The sequence below is a fragment of the Mustela erminea genome, chromosome 5, assembly GCF_009829155.1.
Source record: "Mustela erminea isolate mMusErm1 chromosome 5, mMusErm1.Pri, whole genome shotgun sequence".
NCBI classification, from domain to species: Eukaryota; Metazoa; Chordata; class Mammalia; order Carnivora; family Mustelidae; genus Mustela; species Mustela erminea.
In genome coordinates, this window is record NC_045618.1 from 129,829,660 (window position 1) to 129,837,232 (window position 7,573).

The 7,573-nt window shown below is 41.2% G+C and overlaps 1 pseudogene; it reads right to left on the minus strand.

Moving 5' to 3' along the window:
* Positions 1-1,182: 1,182 nt before the first annotated feature.
* On the minus strand, positions 1,183-2,022 carry LOC116591689 (annotated as a pseudogene).
* Positions 2,023-7,573: the final 5,551 nt, after the last annotated feature.

The following is a 7,573-nucleotide window of genomic DNA, read 5'->3' on the forward strand; positions in this document are numbered from 1 at the left end:
TCTTTTTATCTGGCTTTTCTCACTTAGCATAATGTTTTCAAGTTTCATTTATGTTGCAACATGTGTATTTCATTCCTTTTTATTCCATTGTATGGATAGATGACCCTTTGTTTATCCATTCATCAGGTCATATGTGCATTTGAGTTGTTTCTACATTTTAGATATTATACATAAAGCTGCTATCAAGATTTATATATACGTTTTTATGTTGGCATATGTTTTCTTTTTTCTTTTTTTAAGATTTTTTTAAAATTTATTTACTTGACAGAAAGAGATCACAAGTAGGCAGGCAGAGAGAGAGGAGGAAGAAGGCTCCTGGCTGAGCAGAGAGCCTGGTGTGGGGCTCAATCCCAGGACCCTGGGATCATGACCTGAGCCAAAGGCAGAGGCATTAACCCACTGAGCCACTCAGGGGCCCCAGCATATGTTTTCCTCTCTCCTGGTAAGTACCTAGAGGAATGAAATTGTATCATCTTATGTTAACTCTATATTTAACATTTTGAGGACTCGCCAAATTATTTTACACAGCTACTGCACCATTCTACATTCTCTATCAGCAATGGGTGAGGATTCCAATACCTCCACATCTCACTAACATTTGTTGTGTAACTTTTGCTGTTAGCTTTTTTTTTTTTAAAGACACATTTATTCAGGGCGCCTGGGTGGCTCAGTGGGTTAAGCCGCTGCCTTCGGCTCAGGTCATGATCTCAGGGTCCTGGGATCGAGTCCCGCATCGGGCTCTCTGCTCAGCGGGGAGCCTGCTTCCTCCTCTCTCTCTCTGTCTCTCTGCCTACTTGTGATCTCTCTCTGTCAAATAAATAAATAAATAATCTTTAAAAAAAAAAAAAGACACATTTATTCAGCGTCATGATCAGACTATTACATTTAGCAATCAACAGCATGGGTGCAAAAAAAAAAAATCTACATTAAAACCCTTTGTTGGAACACTTTACATTTTCCACAGAACAGAAACTAAAATAACCTGTTATACAATTAGTCACAAATACAGTCCTCGAGTTTTTTGCCCATACACATGAGTATTGTCTAAAACACGTCTTCTTTGTAGCAGCTAGGCCCTGCCACCACTGTGCTTGGCTGAGTTCAGAAATCTGTTGTAATCTGTAGCTTCCCTGTCACGTCTCTGGCTCTCCTCTCCTGCTAAGCTTTGTTTCCTGGCAATAATTAAAACCTTCTGCCACTGCCGTTGCTACTGCTGCTGCTGGAACCACCATAGCCACCTTGGTTTTGTGGTTTGGCAAAGTATTGGCCTCCACCACCATAAGGGCCAGAGCTTCTGCCTCCAAAATTGCCCCTTTCATGGGTCCAAAATTTGAGGATTGATTGTTGTAATTGCCAAAATCATTATAGCTTCTGCCACCTCCAAAGGTGCTTCCATCATTACCAAATCCGTTATAGCCATCCCCACTGCCACCATATCCATCACCACCTCGACTGCCACCAAAGCCACCTCGACCACTGAAATTTCCTCCATGACCAAAGTTGTCATTCCCACCAAAACCACCTCCACGACCACCACCCAAGTTTCCAGAACCACTTCGACCTCTTTGGCTGGATGAAGCACTAGCCATCTCTTGCTTAGACAGCGATTTCCTTACTTCACAGTTGTGGCCATTCACAGTATGGTATTTTTGAATGACAGTCCTGTCTACAGAATCATGGTCATCAAATGTTACAAAAGCAAAACCCCTCTTTTGCCACTGCCTCGGTCAGTCATGATCTCAATCACTTCGATGTTCCCATACTGTTTGAAATCATCTCTTAGATGATGTTCTTCAGTATTTTCTTTAATGCCACCAACAAAAATCTTTTTCACAGTTAAGTAGGCACCAGGTCTTTGAGAATCTTCTCTTGAGATGGCCCTCTTTGGTTCCACATCTCTTCGTCCACCTTGTGTGGCTTTGCATTCATGGCTGCATCCACCTCCTCCACAGGGGCCTATGTGACAAACCCAAAGCCTCTGGAGCACTTGGTGTTTGGAGCTCTCATGACCACACAGTCCGTAAGTGTTCCTCATGGCCCAAAATGGCTCCTCAGATGCTCATCGGTTGTTTCAAAGCTCAGAACTCCGATGAAGAGCTTCTGCAGCTGTTCAGGCTCTTTGGGAGACTCTGACTTAGGATGGCAGTGGGAGGGGAGACTTTAACGATGCTTACTGGCCGGCATCCACCGGCAGAAAGCTACTGTTAGCTTTTGAGTGACAGTTCCTAAATGATGAATGAAGTTGAGTGTATTTCCATTTGCTTATTAGTTATTTGCTTTCCTTTTTTTTTTTCCCCCTTTTTGTTTGACCAATTTATTTTCTTGTTCTTTTTTAGTTGGGTTTTTGAATAAATGTCTATTCAGGTCCTTTGCCCACTTGAAAATAGGGTGATTTTTTTGTTTGTCTTATTATTAAGTTATGAAAGTTCTTTACATATGTGATACAAGTCTCTTATCAGATATATGATTTGCAAATAAATATTTTCTTCCATTCTGTGGGTTGTTTTCTTCCTTTACTGTTTTTTTTTTTTTTTTAAGTAGGCTCTCCACCCAGCATGGAGCCCAACATGGGGCTTGAACTCACAACACTGGGATCAAGACCTGAGCTGAGATTAAGTCAGACACTGAACCAACTGAACCACCCAGGTACCCTGTTTTTTCACTTTCTTAATGGTGTCCTTCAAAGAACAAACGTTCTTTTTTTTTTTTTAATTTATTTGTTTATTTATTTGACAGACAGAGATCACAAGCAGATGGAGAGGTAGGCAGAGAGAGAGAGGAGGAAGTGGGCTCCCTGCTGAGCAGAGAGCCTGATGCGGAGCTCAATCCCAGGACCCTGGGATCATGACCTGAGCCGAAGGCAGAGGCATTAACCCACTGAGCCACTCAGGCGCCCCAGAACAAAAGTTCTTGAATTTGAAGAAATCCAATGTGTATATTTTTACTTTGGTTGCTTATGCTTTTGGTGTCCTATCTAAAACCATTGCCTAATTCATGGCCATGAAGATTTAAACCTATATTTTCTTCTAAGTATTTTGTAGTTTTAGTATTTACTTTTAGGTCCCTCATACATTTTCACTTATTTTCATATATGGTTAGGGGTCTAATTTCATTATTTTGCATATGGATGAATATCTAGTTGTACCAGCACCATTTGTTGAATGGTAGAAAAGATCATTCCTTCTGCCCTTGAGTTGTCCAGACACTCTTATTGAAAATCAAGTGATCGTCTATATTAGGGTTTATTTCTGGATTCTGAATTTTATTGCATTGTTTATGCCCATTCTTATGCTAGCACACTGGCTCAGTTATTTCAGCTGTATAGTAAAGTTTTGAAATCAGTGTAAGTCATTTAATTTTGTTCTTCTTTATCGAGGTTGTTTTGACTAGTCTGGGTGCCTTGCCATTTCCTAGGGTTTTTAGGATCAGCTTGTTAATGTCTTCAAAAAACACAGCTGGGATTTGGATAGAGATGGCATTGAATCAGCAGTGTCATCTTCACAATATTAAGTCTTTCAATCCCTAAACATGGGTATCTTTCCATTTTTTAGATTACATGTTTCAGTAACAGTTTTCAGTGTATAAATCTTGCACTTTTCTATTAATTTTTCTTTTTTTTTTAATTTTAAAGATTTTATTTATTTATTTGACAGACAGAGATCACAAGTAGGCAGAGAGGCAGGCAGAGAGAGAGAGAGAGGGAAGCAGGCTCCCTGCTGAGCAGAGAGAGCCCAATGCGGGACTCGATCCCAGGACCCTGAGATCATGACCTGAGCCGAAGGCAGCGGCTTAACCCACTGAGCTACCCAGGCACCCCTCTATTAATTTTTCTAAAAAGATTTATTTATTTACTTATATGAGAGAATGGGAGGAGGGGCAGAGGGAGAGAGAGAATCGTAAAGCAGATTCTTCTCTGGGTGCTGAACCCAACTCGGGACTCAGTCCCAGGACACTGAGATCATGATCTGAGCCAAAATCAAGAGTAACTCACTTAACCAAGTGAGTGATCCAAGTGCCCCTTTTGTTCATTGTTTTTTCTCTGTATTTTAGTTTTTTATGGGCTGTGGTTTAATAGAATGGTTTTCTTAATTTCATTTTGAGAATGTTTATTGCTAGAATATAGAAATACTACTGATTTTTGTTTATTAACCTTATATCCTGCAACCTTTGTATTTAACTTCTCTATTAATACTGAGCGTTTGTTAGTGTATCCTTGGTGTTTTCTATGTATAAGTTTGCGTCATCTGCAAATAGAGATTCTTTTACTTCTTCCTTTCTAATCTGGATGACTTTTCTTTCATTTTGTTGCAGAAGGAGGGGGAAAGAGATTCCCAAGCAGACTCCCCACGGTGGAGCCCACTGCAGGGCTTGGATCTCACAGCCCTGAGATGGTGACCCCAGCCAAAATCAAGAATCAGATGTTCAACCAACTGAGGCATCTAGGTGCCCCTGTCCTTTATTCTATTAAAATAATGTATTATGTTAATTTTTTTCAAAGTTAAACATTAAAGCAAAGTTGTAGTCCCACTCTGTCATTAGGTTTTTCATTATTATAATTATAAATAGATTCTTTTTTAAAAACTGAAAAGTAGGGGGCGCTTTAGTGGTTCAGTTGGTTAAGTGTCTGCCTTCAGCTCACGGCATGATCTCAGGGTCGTGGGATTGAGCCCCACATCAGGTTCCTTGCTCAGTGGGAAATCTGCTTCTCTCTCCCTCTGCCCCACCCCACCCCCTTTGGGCTTGCTCTCTCTATCTCTCTCAAATAAACAAATAAAAATTTTTAAAAAACTGGAAAGTATAAATACATTGAATTATCCACAACTGCACATGTAATTCTTGGGTCTGATTCTGTGAGAATCAAATGCATGAATAGAAAAGATACATAAATAACCTGACAAACTAACTAAGTATGTCTCACTAGTTTCTGTTAGTGGAGAAAACAAACACAAGTGGGTACATAAATACTTTGAATATAAAATGACTCCTATTGAATTCTATACTTCATTATGGTGTAATCCTTACACCCACTGTGGGGCTCAAACTCACAACCCCAAGTTCAAGAGTCACACACTGCACTAACTAAACCCATCAGGCACCCCCCCCATTGTCTTAAACAACAGCTCAAGGGATTCTGTTATATAAAATTTAGATGATGCAAACTGGTCTATTGACAGAAAGGGATGGAGAAAGGTAGTGAAGAAGGGAGGGACTGCAAAATGTTGGGAATCTTTTGAGGCTGGTGAATATTTTCATTATTTGCATTGTGGAGATGATTCCACAGCTATTTTTGCATACCAAATGCAAAAAATACACTTAAATAGATATAGTTTACATGATGCCAATTAAACATCAATAATGTTATAAAAAAGATTCTCCTGACAGGCAGGAATAGGCTGCTTTAAGTTCCCATTTAATTCCACTGGCATAAACAATTAAAGAAAATTTCTTGACTCAGTATAACTGAAATTCCTAGAGTAGGTTTCAGGCATAGTTTGATCAGAGTACCACTTCCATATATCCGTAAGCCATTCTGCTCACTTCCTGAGGCTGTCTTCATCCTTGCACGGGTTTTCTTTCTGGTAGCCAAATGGCTGCAGCCGCTATAGACTTCACATTCATATAGCACAGCTTTTAGGAGAATAGGTAGGTTTCCTTCCCCCAAACACTGAACCCAAGTTTCCCATCTTGCCATGATTGACTCACCTTACCTGTGTCTGTCACTAAGTCCATCACTGTGGCAAGGGCCTAGGCAGCAGTTAACCCAGCTCTAAGTATATGACTACTAACCAGGGAAGGAAGAGTGGAATGGATGGTGGAGAAGCAACAGGCTGACATGTGAGATATGGGTTGGCAAATCAGTATGGAATGATCAACATGAGCGGAGTCAAGATTGGATTGAAACAGGTGTCATTTATGTTTTGTTTTTTGGGTTTTTTTTTTTTTTTTTTGATAGGCAGAGATCACAAGTAGGCAGAGAGGCACGCAGAGAGAGAGAGAGAGGAAGGGAAGCAGGCTCCCCGCTGAGCAGAGAGCCCAGTACGGGGCTCGATCCCAGAACTCTGGGATCATGACCTGAGCCGAAGGTAGAGGCTTTAACCCACTGAGCCACCCAGGCACCCCAAAAGAGAAGGAAGCTTCCTGCTGATCAAGGAGCCCAATGTGGGACTCGATCCCAGGACTCTGGGATCATGACCTGAACCAAAGACAGCCGCTTAACCAATTAAGCCACCCAGGCATCCCTAATTTATGTTTTAAAAGGTATTCTTGAGGGGCACCTGGCTGGCTCAGTGGGTTAAAGCCTCTGCCTTTGTCTCAGGTCATGATCCCCGGGTCCTGGGATGGAGCCCCGCATCAGGCTCTCCGCTCAGCAGGGAGTCTGCTTCCCTTCCTCTCTCTCTGCCTGCCTCTCTGCCTACCTGTGATCTCTGTCTGTCAAATAAATAAATAAAATAAAATAAAAATAAAAGGTATTCTTGATATAAAAGAGAAGTGTGTTATATTTTGAGATACTAGAGGGTCAGGGCATCCTAACTGCCTGTTCTAATTTCTGTGCTTTTCAGCACATCTACTGAGAGAACATTTATGTGACTTTGACAATACTCTAGGAGCATAAGGAACAGAACAGCACTCTTCTAGATACAGGTCAAATGGCTCTCCTAGACATCAGGCACCAGAAATTATTGGTTTGGAGTGGTACAAGATAGGACAATATGGGGGCACCTGGGTGGCTGAGTCATTAAGCCCCGCATCAGGCTCCCTGCTCAGCGGGAATCCTGCTTCTCCCTCTCTCAGTACTCCTGCTTGTGTTCCCTCTCTTGTTGTGTCTCTCTCTGTCAAATAAATAAAATCTTTAAAAAAAAAAAAAAGGACAATATGTGAGAAAAAGTTAGGAAATATTGAGGGTACAGGGAAGAACCTCAGGCCATTTTATTTGTTTATATACATTTTTATTTGTTTGAGAGAGAGATAGAAAATGAGCAGAAGAAAATACAGAGGGAGAAACAGACTCCCCACTGAATGGGGACCCCCCTCCTCCACCCCAACACAGGGCTCGATCCCAGGACCCTGGGATCTGAAGGCAGATGCTCAATGACTGAGCCACCCATATACAACCCAATTCATGTCATTTAAAACTGACAATACAGGGGCACCTGGGTGCCTCTGTTAAGCCTCTGCCTTCAGCTCAGGTCATGATCTCAGGGTCCTGGGATAGAGTCCCATATCAGGCTCTCTGCTCAGCAGGGAGCCTACTTCTCCCTCTCTCTCTGCCTGCCTGTCTACTTGTGATCGCTCTGTCAAATAAATAAATGAAATTTTTTGAAAAAAACTGACAATACATAACATGTTCAGAGCTAGTGTGGTTGTCTACGAGTCTTCTGTCATCATTTATGCACCCTGTGAGAGTAAATGCTCAGTTCATAAAGGTGATATTTTTATTTTTCTGATATGACTACATACACAGAGGTTGTTTATTAATTGATTGGGATGATGATTTGATGAAGATGAAAATGTTAAGATACCAATCACTTTAATCAGTTTAAATAAACAAATCTGGAGTAATTTTGGAGGTTGG